The sequence below is a fragment of the Falco naumanni genome, chromosome 1 (assembly GCF_017639655.2).
Source record: "Falco naumanni isolate bFalNau1 chromosome 1, bFalNau1.pat, whole genome shotgun sequence".
Classification (NCBI taxonomy): domain Eukaryota; kingdom Metazoa; phylum Chordata; class Aves; order Falconiformes; family Falconidae; genus Falco; species Falco naumanni.
In genome coordinates this window covers 80,800,055-80,816,104 of record NC_054054.1, presented here as the reverse complement: position 1 = coordinate 80,816,104, position 16,050 = coordinate 80,800,055, and the positions used below count along the sequence as shown (strand labels likewise).

The 16,050-nt window shown below is 35.8% G+C and overlaps 1 protein-coding gene across 4 annotated transcripts in view; it reads left to right on the top strand.

Moving 5' to 3' along the window:
• The window catches only part of FSTL5 (follistatin like 5), a 320,790-nt gene that overhangs the window by 142,786 nt on the left and 161,954 nt on the right, over positions 1–16,050 (top strand). The gene's annotated exons all lie outside the window — the stretch shown is intronic.

Below are 16,050 nucleotides of genomic sequence, written 5' to 3'. Positions count from 1 at the left end.
AAGTTAAAATTTCTCTGTGTATATGTTTGTGTTAAAATAGTTTTAATGTGTTAAGTAAAAATAAGCATTTTTTTCTTTTTTTTTTGTCAGTTTTAGTGCCTTTTCTTGAGTTTGCTGTGTTTCTTTTGGTGTTGTAGACTAAACATGCAAAGCAAAACCTGCTACTATTTTCAACAGACCGGTGATATTATCACTAACTAAACTGGATAAATCTTTTTTTTTTATGCATGATATCCTTCAATTTACCTGTGCTTATAAACCAATGAAGTTCCTCAGGTATCTGTATTGCATTACTAAACAAAACCGTTTCTGAGCACACATTACACTCGCAATCAGGGATGGCTACTCTAAATTGCACGCTCTTCGTCAGAATGTGGCCATCTGCCAGCAGATCATAAAATCTGCCCACCCTTGAATTGTTGAACAGGTTTGGATAGGATTGGTGACATATGTATATTTTGTAGAAGCACATTAATAATTAGAAGTAGGAAGAATGTATTTGGCAAAAACTTTGCTCATTTTAGAAATACACCAGTAATATATTTTATGAGGTAACAATCCATAGAGGTAATTTTAAGATTAGTTTTGCAATTTCTCTGGAGTAAAGCTGATTAAGGAAAGATTCACCTAAAATCTAGAACACTAGACCCATTAACAATTTGGAATTGCATCTAATATTACTGTTTAGATAGAACTGAGATACCCCAGTAATTATAATTATTCTAACTGTTCACATAGGATTTTTTTCTTAGTAAGAAAACTCCGGCCATGTAGACTGCACAGCTATCTAGGCTGTTTATCTAGGCTGTTCTGGAGAAAAAAGCAAGCAGTAAACCATTGCCCCAACACCATCATCTTAACCTGTTTCCAGCGTGCTTTTAAAAATGGAATGGATCATAAAATCAGGAAAATATTAAAATGTACATTCTATTAAATACAGATAGTTTAAACACTGTCTGGACAAGGTATTTATAGTTTACTGTTTTACCAGAAATAAGGATAGCTCTCAGATTAGGTTATTTAAATATAACAACGTAGAGCGGAAGGGTTCCTTTTAACTTTAAGTCAAGAAACAAACATTTAATGGGGCCTAAAAACAAATGTTTGGTTTTTAATGTATAATTTCTGAGGCTTCAGAGCTTGTAATTTAGCATTATGTTTGGTTATCAAGACCTTTCTGGATGAGGAAGAAAGATATTATTAGGACATTTCATGAAACCTCTTCAAAGTAATTTTTGGGTATAAATGTTTTTTTTATCTTTGCAGAGGTAATATTTTCATTCCATACATAATTTTTATGAAAGAACAAATCAATTTCTATATAGTAATATATTATGAGAACATAAAAACTAGACTGTGTTGTATAATTTCAGTTCTAATGTTTTTATTCCCAGAACTGTTAAGCATGGAAATAGAAAGTAAATCTTGTATTCCCTTCGTCCAGTGTTCACAAATGTGTGCCTTGTGGAATAAAACCCACTCAGCTGTGAACTGAAATACTGGGCTGAGGATTTTCTGCCATTATAACAACAGTGTTCTACAGAAGGTGGTTTGGCAAGCTGTGTTCTGACATTTTTGAGGAACATGATGTGACTGCAAAGAATGCCCTGTATTACACCTGTCCTGAAGAAAGTAGTATGAAGGAACTCCGAGGAGTGAGGAAACCATAGGACAGAGAGCGAGCACCACGTGCCTACAGGACTGGAGGAGCAGTTTGCTGTGGTGCTCTGCCTTTAGTACGGGTGGGTTTAGCCAGCAGGTAGTTTCTGGGTGGTTTTCCGTAGCTTTGCAGTTAGTTGCTGATATCAGTGAAGCTTCAGTAGCATCAATGTGTACGTTTCTCAGAATTTTTTTTGATCTATTGGTATCCAAACTCAGCTGTGCAAACAGGAGCTGATGGTTCTTCGTTGTCTTCAGATAGCAAGTCAGTCTTTCCGAGACCTGTGAGTAATAACTGTTCCAGTATGATGTGTACGAATGAGTTCCCATCTGCAGGAGATGGGGTAACGCTGCAACAAGAAGCTCTGCTGTTTGTGTGTTTGTGTAGCTGCTCTCGCCTTCGCTGTGCTCATGAGGAACACAAAACAATGGAACCTGTTAGCAGACACAGAGGAAGCTGTATTTTTTGAGGAGCTAGGACTGCAGGAGACATTTTAAATACACGGGTAGCAGCTATTTTAAGCCTGAGCATAACGTGGTTTAATCATGAGTGTTTCTACAGGCTTCTTCCCAATACTGCAAAGTCAGCCTGCACTGTGCATGATGATCAAGGGACCATTGCCATTGATGTCTTAGTGTGGTCATATCTGACAAAGTAAAAAAAGTGTTTACTTGCTTGTAACATCTGAGCAGAATGCTCCTAATTTAACGCAGAACTAACCTTTTGTCCACAGCAAGAGGTTGAATTTGCGTTTGTTTTGAGTCATACCTCTGCAAAATCCTTCAGCCATCTGCCATCAGTCAATAAATCCTTTTTTAATTTCCATTAATTCTTACTAGAAAGATTGAGGAAATCCACCCATCTGTTTGATAGAAACGTTATGCCCACCGGGAAAGCATACTGAGTCTTTTACCGCTCTTTGCTTTAGGAGGGGTGATAATCTAGAACTGCTGCAGGAATTTGTGGAAATGTTCAGTGTGTGTTTGTGAGACAATCTTTGCAGGTTAGTTCACTGGGTAATTCAGGAACAAAATGTTATGATAGTCTAACAATTGAGTGCTAATCATGATTAATTCTACCATAGTGAGTAAACCAATTTGTATAACAAGTCAGAAACTGTCAAGGAAAAATTAGTGGTAGAGAAATAGTATAGGGTAAGGGAAAGAGACGTGTGATCATGCTCTGTGTATTTGCCTTTATGATACAAGATTTTCTAAAAAGATATTTGCTAAGCATGACTTTATTTTTTTTAGCATTGAACAAATAGTAATCTAAATACATTGGACCTGAGTTTAGTGTTAGATGGCAAAAGAACAATAACAGAAACCACATCTGTTTTGAAAGCTGCTATTTAAACAACCAGTTCTTGTTGCTGACAAAATATTTATTTTCTGACAAAATATTTTTCTTTGTGTCTGACTATCCTAATACACACCAAGAAAGGGTTATACTGTGTTATGCCTGGTGAAACTCTGCTTAGAGGGCTACCTTTGGCAAAAAAGTAATTGCCTGTATTGTGCATTGTGAGATGAGACCTAGCTTTGAAAGAAGATATTGACTACAGACTCTGTTCCAGAAGGTCACACTGTAGCAGCATCTGTTAATGATAAGAGATAGAAGGCGACTCAGAAAACTGACTAAATATATACCCAGTTGTTAATGTTATACTGGGAAATCTTCTGCTCAGAAGAATTCAAGTGTTCCTCAACTCTTTTGCTGAGATACACTATAAAGTTAGTTCGTGTTCAGTCAATTCCTATATTTGACTTTTTGCAAAAAGCTTTGTGGCAAGGCAAGGATGATGTTTTGTTCAGCATGAATTGAAGCATGTACTTATTTTTAAGAATAGTCTATATGTATGTTGAAATGCTAGATGCTGGAAATATTTGTTGCTGGTAAGGTTTTGGCTTCAACAGTACCTGTTTGGGGGTGTTTTATGCTGATGTGTAGAAGAAAAAGTCACTGTGCTCCCACATCCTTAATTCTGTCTTTTAAAATCTGTTTTTTCTCAATTAGACCTACTTATTTTTTAAATTGTTTGTTCTTACTGTTATGATTTTCTTTGTACGTGTTCTTCTCTTTCCCTGGGGTGGTTGGGGGGAGGTGATAACAGATCTGTTAATCTGCCTGTGACCTTCACAGCTCCAGAATTGCTTGGGCTGTTGTTCGTAACACACCTGGAATGTGTGACTTGTAAATTTTCAGCAGAGTTTTTTTAATCTGTCTTTTTCATAGTCCCTCAGAACTGTCAGAAGTTGGGAACCTAGAAGCTCATGCCCGGTTAGGATATATGTTTGTTTCTTAGTTTATAGCCGGAGTGGCTGCTCTTACCACCTGAGGTGCACCTGAGCTCGTGGCCTGTCATCAGAAGCTTCCACTGTGAAAGCACAAAGGGCTGGTCTGAGGCAGTGGGTAAGGTGCCTGCAGCAGCAGCAGCAGTGTGCCTGTGCCACAGTTGTCGCCGTCTGCCCTGCTATGGAGCATGAATTGATGGGGTGATAGGACTTTTCTGAGTCCACTGTAGTTCAGACCTCTCACATTTAAATCTTTTCTGAAACAGATTTTCTTTCCCAGTTCCTTCTGTTCAAGCTCTTGGTGCCCTCTGGCCCCCGTTCACTAGCTGAGCCTGCCAAGATGACTCAGGGGTATTTCTGTAGCCTGGGCACTTGTTCAGGGTGAAAGGCTGAGTCCACCTTCTTTAAGGTCAGATCAGCTTTATCATGAGGAGTACAGGCCCTGAGAACAGACAGTAAGTCACTTCTCTGGCACACACTGATTTACTTAACATGAGGATTAAGGCCAAGTGTCCTCTTCATGAGATCATTTCCCTGTTACTTAGAATAGAGAAGGGTGTCCCCCAACTCTGTAACCTGTCTCTGGTGATACATGCTGTATCAAAATGAATTTCAAGCATTCTTCAAGAGGATTAAAAAAAGTACTGCAGCCTTTGTACATTTCATCTGAGAAGTGAGATGAAGAATTGAATATCTGCCTAGGCAAATAAGTACTTTGACATAAGTGACTTCTTTAAATCTTCCTCATGATTTAGGTTATTCTTGAAGTTGGAAGGGCCTTCCAGAAGAAGCCCCTTCACATCCACATCTCTTCGGAATAAATGCAAGCAATGCATTTGGCCTAGGTAACGGGTTTATATTGAGTAACCCTTTTCCACCTTCAGTAGTATGTCTTCTTGTCTAAACTGATACTTTTTGCAGAAGGACTTGTGACTCTATGAAGCTGGCCATGTATCACGCATTAGATCTCAAATGCAGTCCTGAAACTCTTGACCATTTCTCTTGGTGGATTTTTGAAGAATAACAGATTGTATTGAAACCTCTTACAAGTCAGAAAGGATGGAGCTGCCTTGAAGGCTTATAACACATTTCAGCTGACCTACAACCATAACTAGCGCATCCCCTTCTTAGAGATGTAGATCATGGTTTCTTTCTGTTCCTGTTTACTCTCACACAGCAGTGTACCCTTGCTGAATTAGCTGTGGTTGACAGCATTTAACGAAGATCCTTACTCACAGGAAGAATTCACAGTGCTTTTAACTGATCAGGCATTGGTTGGAGTTGCTAAAGATTTCAGCTGTTGTGGTGACAGTTCCTTAGAGTTTTAAAGAAACATTAATTCAACAAAAAGGGAATTCTTAAAAAACCTGAATGACTCGTGTACTTGCTTCCCATTCTCTTCCTGTTCGGTCTCGTCCAGTGGTACATTGTATGCAGTAGGTGCGCAAGGGACTGTGTTATGATTTACACACTGATATTTTGGCCTGCTTATTAGAAGTCTGAAAAAACTTCTTAACTCATTGTAGCAGTTACAAAGTATAAATGCACATGTGGATTTTGAATCTCAGAGAATTCTAGTTACTGATAAACAGATTGTAAATGTTAAGAAAATTTAATTGAGACTTCAAAAACATATTTTGAATATTTGGGAAAGGATCTTAACTATTCCAACAACAGAGCAGATGAATTAGAAGGTGAAATAAGTTTATTAATGTATAAAGGTGAAAACTGGTATCTAAATGCTGTTAATCTCATGTTTCCTGCCAATATATCTAATAGGAGAATAATGAATTTTTGAGAAGTACTGAAGTGAGAATTTCTGTATTCCTGTTTTCCTTTAAAATGAAGGTAAACGCAAGAACATCCCTCTGCCAACACAGGGACGAGGAATGTCCATACTTACAGCTCCAGAAAAAGAAATGGAGCAATACCACTAATGGCCTTTAACATCTTTATCTTTTTCAGAAATTCAGCATTATTTTATTCTTTCTAATAGGCAATCTTATGTCCACATTTCCCACTCCCCCTTTACCAGCTAGGGGGCATAGGAAAAAAGAGAAAAAAGTTTGTTTCATTCTCAAGGATATTTGTGGAGCGACTGTCTGGAAAGCCTGCAGTGTATTAGCTGGTTTGGAGGACAAGCAGGAAATCCAGCTTTTTCAGGGGGCACTGAACACGGATGCACATTATACGTAACTGGAACTGTCTCATAAACAAATTTAGCCTTGCAAAGGAAATCTACATAGTGCTTTAATCCCACACTTTTCTCAGGGCGTGTATAGTAATAATAATGCTACTACTAATAATAAAATAATAATAGTAGTAGTATTCCTTGTCTCTAAGACGTGAATGTTGTGGAGCCCCTTGTTTGAAAATCATAGAATTCAGTCTCCAGGTTTGGTAACAGGCTAGGTTTTGGTTAGCTGTCAGTGGTAGAAAGCTCTGAAAACTGCCTAACCTGAAAATAATCTTGGAATTAGAGTAATATAAAGCTCTTTTCCACCTTTTTCCCTTGTCCCTTTTCAGTCAAGGTCTAGAGGCAAACTTAGGTTAAACCTACTCAAACTTAGAAATCATTTTAGTAAGAGTGTCATCCCTTCGCACTGTGGGGGACTTCAGCACAATTTTCTTTCCAACATACTGCTTTTTCTGAAGACTTCAGTCTTCAAAATCAGTTTTGTATGCCTACTAGAATTAGAAGACTTCAAGACTAATAGCGGTTAATATACAGTGTTTATTCCCAGACAGGAATTTTTGAAAATACACTTTGGGGGTCTAATTAGTGAGGACATTAACCCCAAATAAAATTCATATCGATATGCAGAATTCAGTCATACTGAATCACTTGAGATTTTGTCACCATTTTTCAGTGCATATAAAGTATGCGTTTAGACAGTACATGAGTTTTCTGTTAATTGCTCGTACTGTAATGGCAAATTAGAATGTGTTTGTGAAAATAGAATAGTGTTTGACCAAACCCACTAAGTAATCTGGTAGTAGTGGTACAATTGTATCTGTATATTTTTCTAATTTATGAAAAGGAAATATCTTTATCAAAATATTTTCATTACCAATGTCATTTAGTATAAGAAACTAAAATGGAGGGAATATTGTCTAAATCATATCTGTGCCTGCTATTTTAAGCAACCACCGCAGATGATGTTTACATAAAAGTTTGTTTGTAGACTTTCTTAAATGAGGTTCCAGAGTTGATTGTTATTTACTACAAAAATAAGAACTGAGGGTAATTTTTGTTTACAATTATTTCTGTGCAACTGCTAGTATTTTATTGTAGTGTTCCCACTGCATTGTTTTTTTTTGTCCTGAAACAACAAAAATATAATAGCAGCTAAAATTGTCCTGCTATGAATGTAGTTATCTTAAGCAGTCTTATTCAGTTACTGTTTTCCCATTCTTAACTGGATAATTCATACTTTTCAGAAGAAAAAATACTTTGAACAAATATTTACTGGATTTATTATTTTAGTGCATGTAAGTATACATGTTTGCATACATTCTGTTTCTGACATAATTTCCCAACATCATATTTTCCTTTGGACAGTAGCAGCAGTCTCACATACCAGGGGCTGACTTTTTAATGGAAGTTGTTGTTGAATGTAGCTACTCTAATTTTTGAATTTGTTTGACATTTGTTTCTGTCATTTAGCAGTCTGAATATTCAAACAAATATGTTTTCACAATAATTTTGTGCTTGCGAGTTTCTGTGTTGTCCAGGCCTCTCATTTCGTATTACTTCCCTGCAATTGTAGTTCTGTTAACCAGCATAGCTGCTACTGTTCTTTGTTGACACAGGTGACTGGAATATTACATTTGAAACTGGACTTGATTGTATTCTAAAATAATGTATCTGATGATAAAGGTATTTTGAAAATTACTTTTTCCATTATTTTAAGAAAGCATTTGAAGAAAATGATTGCTTCCTTAGTTTTGAGTGAAAATTGTCCATTTTTCCTAATTTATTATTTTAGAGATTTGTCAGATGTATTAAATGTGCACTTTTTTCTTCAGAAATGTGTAGAATTTTCTTTCACAGTTATGGGTCTCTTCAATTTGTAGATTTTAGTACAATTCAGTAACTGAAAGCTGCTTTGCTCTTGCTTTCTTTGTCTTGGTGTTTGCACTGAGCAGGTAGAACTACTTGGAGGAAGCACGTGGCTCCTCCATAGACCAGCTGAGCCTGTGTGGTCGGGGCTGTATAGAAGCTTCACAAAATATATGGTGGGGTAGAGCATTTTAGTATGGTTTGAGAACAGAATAGCTTTAGAGAGGGATACCCTAGAAGGCAACCTGTAATGTTACCCCTTCCTTGTTCAGTGTTTGTTCTTAGAGAATGGCAGCCTACTTACTTTGAAATGACTGCTTTGGAAGGAGGGCCCCATCTCAGCCCTTCAGCTGACTCTATCCTGTCGCTCTGCTGGATTCTGAAAACTCTCAGAACTTGCTACAAGATAGTGAAGCTGTTTTGAATGAGTAAAAATCTAGATGAGATTTAAGTAGCGACTGGTGTATAGATGAGAATAGAAAGGGCAGACATGGGTGTAAATCTTCTATAAAAGGGCAAGAATTGTATCCATTTTGCAGGTTCAATATTCTGAAAAGTTACACCACCTCCCTTCATTTGCCTGTGAAGAGGAGGTGCATGGAGTTAAAACCCTCTGTCAGCTTTGCCACCGGTAGTCTGTTGTGAGAGGACAGGTGGGCACAAAACTGCTGTATGGCCCATACTAGTAAACAGGTTGAAAGTCCTTAGCTATTACTGTCCTTAGATGTTATAGTGTGTTCAGTGTCATGTTTACATAGATGAACCAAACCACCTCTTTCAGATTTCTTATATAAATACAGTAACTGTAATATATACCTGCTTAGGAAGCAATATGTGTTAGGTATTACACAGACAAACTTCCACAATCTCTTAGTGCTGTGCTCAGTGATCCCTAGAATGATCCCAAGAAAAGCCATTAACCAGGCAACACATCAGGAAATCTTAACATTATCAAAGAAATATTTTATTTATATTGGGGGGCTAATTAAAAAAACTTTCCACTTTTTATTGACATTAAATAATACAGATCTGGAATATATATTTTTAACATCTGGAAAATGTGACAAGAATTGAATGGTATTTTGACCCACAAATGGTTTTTCAAGTCAGCTTTTGTCATTTACTAAGAGTATAGCTTGAATTTTTTTTTTAAATATCTATTTTTATCCTAAAACTTTGGATAAGTAAAGTCAGAGACTTTTGCTGTTTAAAAACAAAACGACAACCAAACCAAAAAGTACTGTTGCAGAAAAGTAATATGATTGCAGAATCATTAAAACTATTCAAATTGTAATTTCATTCCATGCTTACTTTGCACTGTTTGGTGTGTACACTGACAGATGTCAGAATCCATCACCAAAATTAAGTTAATGCTGGAGTAACATATTTAAATGTGTTCTCTTTAGTTCAGATGCAAAAGATGGCCTGCATATAGTTTACTTCTGGCATCCTAATAGTAAAGATTGACATACATATTGTGCTTTTCATCTTGGTATGTCTGATACCTGTCTTGAATTATGGTTAGGAGACAGTCATCATTGGGGTTGGGAGGCAGCTACATTGAGTCAGCAACAAAACACTATCCAACAATCACAAAGGTTTTAATAAATTGAAATTAATATTTGGACAAATTAAAAAAAAATCAGTCTTCTTCGTTCTACTTTGATCAAGCAAAATAATGATATGAAAAGCAGAGAAGGTCTTAAAATGGTAGGAAATCTTGTTGGATTCTTGTTACCTTCAGATTGCTTTGGTTTGCATATCTTTTAAATAATTTTGTTACCAATGGAGTATGCAGAATTAGTTGGGTTTTTTTGGTGTTTTCTTTGGAACACATATATATTCAAGTTTGTGATGGAGGTGCTGCTTGTCAGGATCTGTATCACAGGTGTTGGCAGTGATGAATGCCCTGAGTCCAAGGTGTGTGGCTAGTGCTGCTTATAGAATTCCTGTAGCTGAAGTTGTCACAAGGTCTTTTGTTTAGGTCACAATATGAAATTTTATTGAATATAAAACCTCAGTTCTGGTATGTACCTGTAATAATAATAAAAAAAGAATTAAAGTTTAGCAATATCTGAAGAGGCAGGAGATAGACTACTTGCAGAAAAGATAAAGTATGTTTTTAATTACTAATTTTATTATGCTTACTTCTGTGTTTTTTAATTTGAATTAATATTAATTTAAAAGTGTTCCTCTAGTTTTTCAAAAGCTCTGAGGAAAAAACTACTTTCTGTATCTTCAAAATTTGTCTTAAAATAACGTCATGTAGAAATCACTTCAATAAGTAAAATGAAGCATATCAAGACGAAATTCATCCAGGTTGCCTTTTTTAATATCTTCTCTCTAAATTTGAGCTGGAACTCATCTACTGTATGAACTACTACTATGAAATAAATCATAGTTACTTTTTGTAGAGTATAGACATACCTTATTGAAAAGTATTTTTGATGGAACTTGGGTTGTTAAGTGATATTGCACACTTTGCAGGCAAAATACAATTGTGTAAAAAGTGTCTTGAGTTTTCATGAGAGTTGAGTGTGGTAGAACTTTCAGTACTCTCTACCATAGCAACTCAGCTATTCAGAGGTTAAACACAAGAGTAAATTGAAGGTGTGACAGTAGAGTCTGGAAGTTCTTAGAACAAATTGTTTCTTAGGTTAGTAAAATGAACTGTAAGTAATGTATTTCTAAACCAAATGGTGTTACCTCAGAAAGAATTATACCAAACCTAAGAAAACATGATTCTGACAAGTGAGATGAGTGGTTAAATGTGAAAATTCTGCAATTCTTGTGAAAATTTGTATCATACAATGCCTAGCAAAAAATAAAACCACTGAGTTAATGTTACCTGACACCAAATTTCAGAAATTTTCTGCCCTAACTTTCCAACTGTTGACTGGTTTGGGTTTTTTTGTGTGTGTAAAAATATAAAGCTTAAAAATTGAATACATATATTCAATTGTTGCATATGTGCATCTGGTTGGTTTTTTTTATATGAATGTGTGTATACATACTTACTCTCTTGGAGTAGAAATTTTGTGCCTGTCTGTCTTTAATCTTGTTACAAATATTTTTCCAAAAGTACATCTTAATGTAATTCTTTCTGGACTTTTGAATTGTGATGTGGATACAGTCTTAGGTTCTAAAGGTTAGAAATTGAATGTGATAGAAAGCTGGTAATTTAAAGTTTGGGCTTTAGCCTTACTCTAGAGACAATGATAAAATGCTGGCATTTAAGTTAAATTTCAGCTTTACTTGCTCTGGATCTTGGTTTTTGGTGTGTTTTGTTTTTGTTGTTTGTGTTGCATTTTAGGGGGATTCTTGTTTGGGTATGGAGGATTTTTTTGGGTTTTGTGTCTCTTTTTAAAGAACCAAATTCATTGTTTTTAAAGTGAGCCTTGTCTAATTATACCATTTCTTCTCTAAACAGTAATGGAAAAGATGGGTTTCATTTCTCGTTTAAATTTTGGCAAAGTTAATTTTGAATAAATGCTCACCACTTTGAGAGAGATGGGTGTCATAAGCTGGTGATAACCAGCAAACAGTTCTTGAAGTATATGAGGGATTGTATCTAGAAACACAAAATATCAATATGAAACCAAATAGAAATGAAACGACTTTTTAAATATGTAAGTCTATGTGAATAAGGACATTTTCTACTGAATGTTACGTGCTGAATGAAACACTTAAACAAAAGCAAAACTTCAGTTGTAAGAAAACACAGCTACGAATTTCACTGCAATTGGTGAAAAGCTTGAAGAGTCCAATTTTTTTTTAATGCCTTTCTGCGTCAAACCACAAATGAGGAATAATGATACAAAGCTGTACAGAGAGAGAGACAGTAGTAGCATCTTGAAATAACTAGTAAGTCATCAGGCTTTCTGTAGTTGTATAGAGAAATCTCTAAAACATTTATTTCTATATAGTGAAGCTAGAATAATGTTATTGATCTACTTTCTCTAGATAGCCTTTTCTGTGACTGAAAGAAAACAACAATCCAAATTCTGTTTAGGGATGACTGGTCAAAATACATTTGTGTGTGATCCCACAACTTTGCAAGACACTGCATCTCTAAAAGTAAGTGAAAGTGAGCTTACGTAGGGCTAGGTTTTCTCTTGCATCGATTTACACAACTCTGACTTCAAGGATTAGTATGAGCCAAAATTTTGATACAAGTGTGTGTGATGGGAAATTATTTTTAAAAGAACAGAGTTCTTAATATAAAACCTCCACAGTGGGTATTACTGATGTACGATTGTCACAGTACTTTACTTTCACCTCATCCATCATATAATAATACTGCAAGCCCTGTGAAGTGTCATTATAAAATGATAGCAGGCATGTTCGCAATATTTAAGCCCTGCATTCATAGCCAACAGAGTTACTAATATCAGTCTTCATAGTACAATGCTGTCTTTTCCTACATCACCTTTCTTTCTTTCTGGAGCAATGAATTAGTTGATCATTTAGAAATTTAAGTAGATGACCTGGTAACATTAAAATAAATGGGGCTACACACAGGTCTCAGCAAGGTTTCTGATTTCACTAAAACCTTTTTGACATAATCTTCCCAACTATAACTAATCAGTTTTCAATATTTGTTTAAACATCAAGATAAAATTTCAAGCCTACACTAAATAGAGTATAGAAACACTTAATCTGGAAGTTGCACATGAAGTTGTGCAGGCACGTTGATGCTGGTGCCAGACCAGTATGGTTAGGTTATGGTTAGGTTACATTCTGGTGTGGATTCAAAGGCAAATGCACGCTCCTTTACTTGAGTTTCAAGTTACAAATCTTGTTCTCCTTCTGTTGCCAAACCAGCATATTCCTTTGTGTCTCTGTGGGAAGGATGGAGAAAGCAGAGAACAAGTACAGAACTGTGATGCTCAGCCTGGGAAGCACTATTTATGTCTCTTGCTTAGGCTGGCTAAAATCAAGTTTCATCACGTATGGTTACTGACCTTGGTCCTCTGTAACTTGGATTTATCTGAATTGCTTTAGTTTATACAGTAATCATACCCCAAAGATGAATAGCCCTGTAGAATGTGATTCGTTTTTCCTTTTTTTTTGTTAAAAAAACGCAAGCAAGCACACACTCCCCAAAAAAATAAAAATAAAACGAACCAAAACCCCCCAAACAAACAAAAAAACCCCAACAAACAAACAAACAAAAAAAACCACAACAAAAAAGCAAACAAAACCAAACAAGAAAAAGCCCCCACAAAATACTTTGTGTTGACCTGATGGTGCAGAGGGTCTTGCCTCAGCCTGAGCTGATTTTACGAGTGTCAAAAACTGCCTAGTGGCCAAATGACTGTTGCCTACCTTGTTTACCCTGAGCTCTCTCCAAACCCTTTATGGATAATTTAGTTGTAACAAATAATAGCCTTTTATTTCAGTTGGGGCAGGGGGAGGATTGGTCCTTTTTCATACTTAACCTTGTTACCAAAAAGAAGCAAGTTCTGATAACGAAACTTCCAAAACAAACCCAAGCAGATGGTGGGGCTGAGGATGAAGAACCTCTTGCCGTTCCTTCATATTCCTTCTGATGATGGACTCTGAATGCTCTTGGCTTCTCATGGCCTTTTGCCCCACGCTTTTCCTGAGGAGAAGAGTGAAACCTTAGTAACCAGAAAAATCCTGCAAGGCTAAGCACAAGTCAGATATTTTAAGAGGATACTAGGAAGGTTTTAAAAGTAATTAGATCTGTGGTGTTGACACTTTTTTGAAGTAATTAAATAATTTGGGCTAATAGACTGCATAAAATATTAATTAGAATAACAGTACATTTTGGTTCCATATAGATACACACATAAAATTATTTTTCCTAGAGTAAAAGGCTGAATGTAAGAATTTCTGTAATTAATGCCAAAACCAACTGTGAATTTAGCAACCAAAAGCTAAAGGTGGAACAAAGAAGTGGTGAGAATATGCAATGGAGAGGAAGAAATGGAAATGGAGCAACAGAACTGTCCTTTTTAACTGTAGTACTTCACTCGGTCTTGAGACCCCAGCTTTACAAATTGTAAATACTCTGCATCTCTGGGAAGCTCTTGGGAAAAGGAAAATTGTAACTTAAGTCGTGTTCCACCTGTCAGTAACTTTTTGTGTTTTTGTTTTTTTTTTTTTTTTAAATAAGCTCTCTGACACATGTTTCCTGAGAAGCAAAAGCAGAACTCTGCATAGATTTATGGCTAAGTTTGCATCAGATAAGTATTTCCCTGCTGCATTTGGAATATTTTTTAATTTTTTTTTTTTTAATGAAAGCCTATAGCATTTTCTAGTTTGGTAAAATCACTGTAGTAGATACTGCAAGTCAAAAATAGTTGAAGCCCTTTGAAAGGAAGGCTAACAGCAATGGTTGGGTTAACCCCGCTAGAGGGGAAAATAAAAAAAAAAAAGACTGCATTAAACTCCTCAGTTTTAGCAGTGCCTTTGGGGCACACTGGTTCCCCCCCCCCCCCCCCCCCCCCCCCCAGTTTTTTTTAATAAGACAGACAAGGAACTCCAGATAAACTTATTAATTTTGTATATGAAATTTTACTTACGAAATCAGAGGAGTTTTTTTTTAGTTTATAAGTCAAATAGAAAAACTGATCTAAAAGCTTGAGCTGGATACCAGAAAATAAAAAATCAGGGGATAGGTAATCTCTTTAGCATGTGTTTGGAAAAGAATAACATATATGATATGTTTGGAAAATTTGACATTTAATAAATGCCTTCATTTTCATCTCTTCTTTTTTTGTGGTAGAAAACCCTGAGGTAAATATTTGAGTCATCAAGAAATTTTGAGAATTGATATCACTGGTTGAAATCAGTGCGAATTTATCAGTCGTTTGAAGGCAGTTGGTCGTAGAACAGTTTTGCATTTGCCAGTTACATACTAACTCTGCTTACGGTGTTTGCGCTGTAACATGCAGTCCATACAACCCATGCCTCCTAGAGCTTTTACATGTCATCTTGAAGGTGAAAGCTTATATGAGCTATTTTCTTCTGCCAAGCGATTGTGCTATGTCAACTGCTCTGCATTAAGAAGTCCTGCCTCCACATCACTGTCCCAAATGCTGATTTTTGGTGCTTTTCTTCATTTCCCAATTACTTTTTCAATTAATCTTTTTCATTCCATATAACTTGTTATAACTAGTCCTGGAAAAAAAAAAGAAAAGAAATAGTATTAAATATTTTTATATTTCCTTAATGCATATTTGATTCAACTTCTAATGGTATTTAACCTTACTGGTATATCTTTAAGGGAAATCTGAATAATATGTCTGAACTATTCATTATTTAAGCACTGAAAAGCTGTTTATATGTGTCTCCAGATAAGATGAGACACTAGAGTTGTGCAGGTATTTGTAATTAAGTAAAATTATTACTTCTGTCTTATGATTTATAGTTTTGAAAGGTCAGAATGGATAAGAGTATTTTGACCAGTAATATTTGAGGAAAGGACAGCATTATTCCTTATTTACAAAGCAGAACTAAGACTTTGCAAATCTAGCTTAAATTCTGTTTTATGAATGACAGATACAGCTTTAAAACTTCGTATTTGTGTGTCTGTCTCTGGATGGTAGGGTATTTATGTAAGTGCGAGGTATTTTCATACAAATATGGCATCTTAGTGGATAACACTGTGTTGAAAGTTCTTAATTTCTTTAGTTACTTAGACTGATTTACACAGAAGAACTTAAAGAACTGAAGTCCTTATCACCCAAATATCTAACTTTGACAGCAATGCTGAATTTAGATTTAGATAATTATATATAAGTCATTGGAAATCACGGGTGGTACAAAATAAGACTTAAAGCAGCCCATGTGCTGATTGAGTGGTGTATAATTTAGCTGAAAAAAAAGCAAAAATGAAGCCCAAAAGCCAAACCCAGAGAGATTAAAAACTTTTTTTTTTTTTGGCACTCTGAATATCTGAAGCTAAGCAGCTGCAGGGCCAAGATCTGCAGCTGTTAACTGTCATGTTTTTAAAAAATTGTAGACAATTCTCACCTTTTATTTAACCCATAGCTGCAACAGGG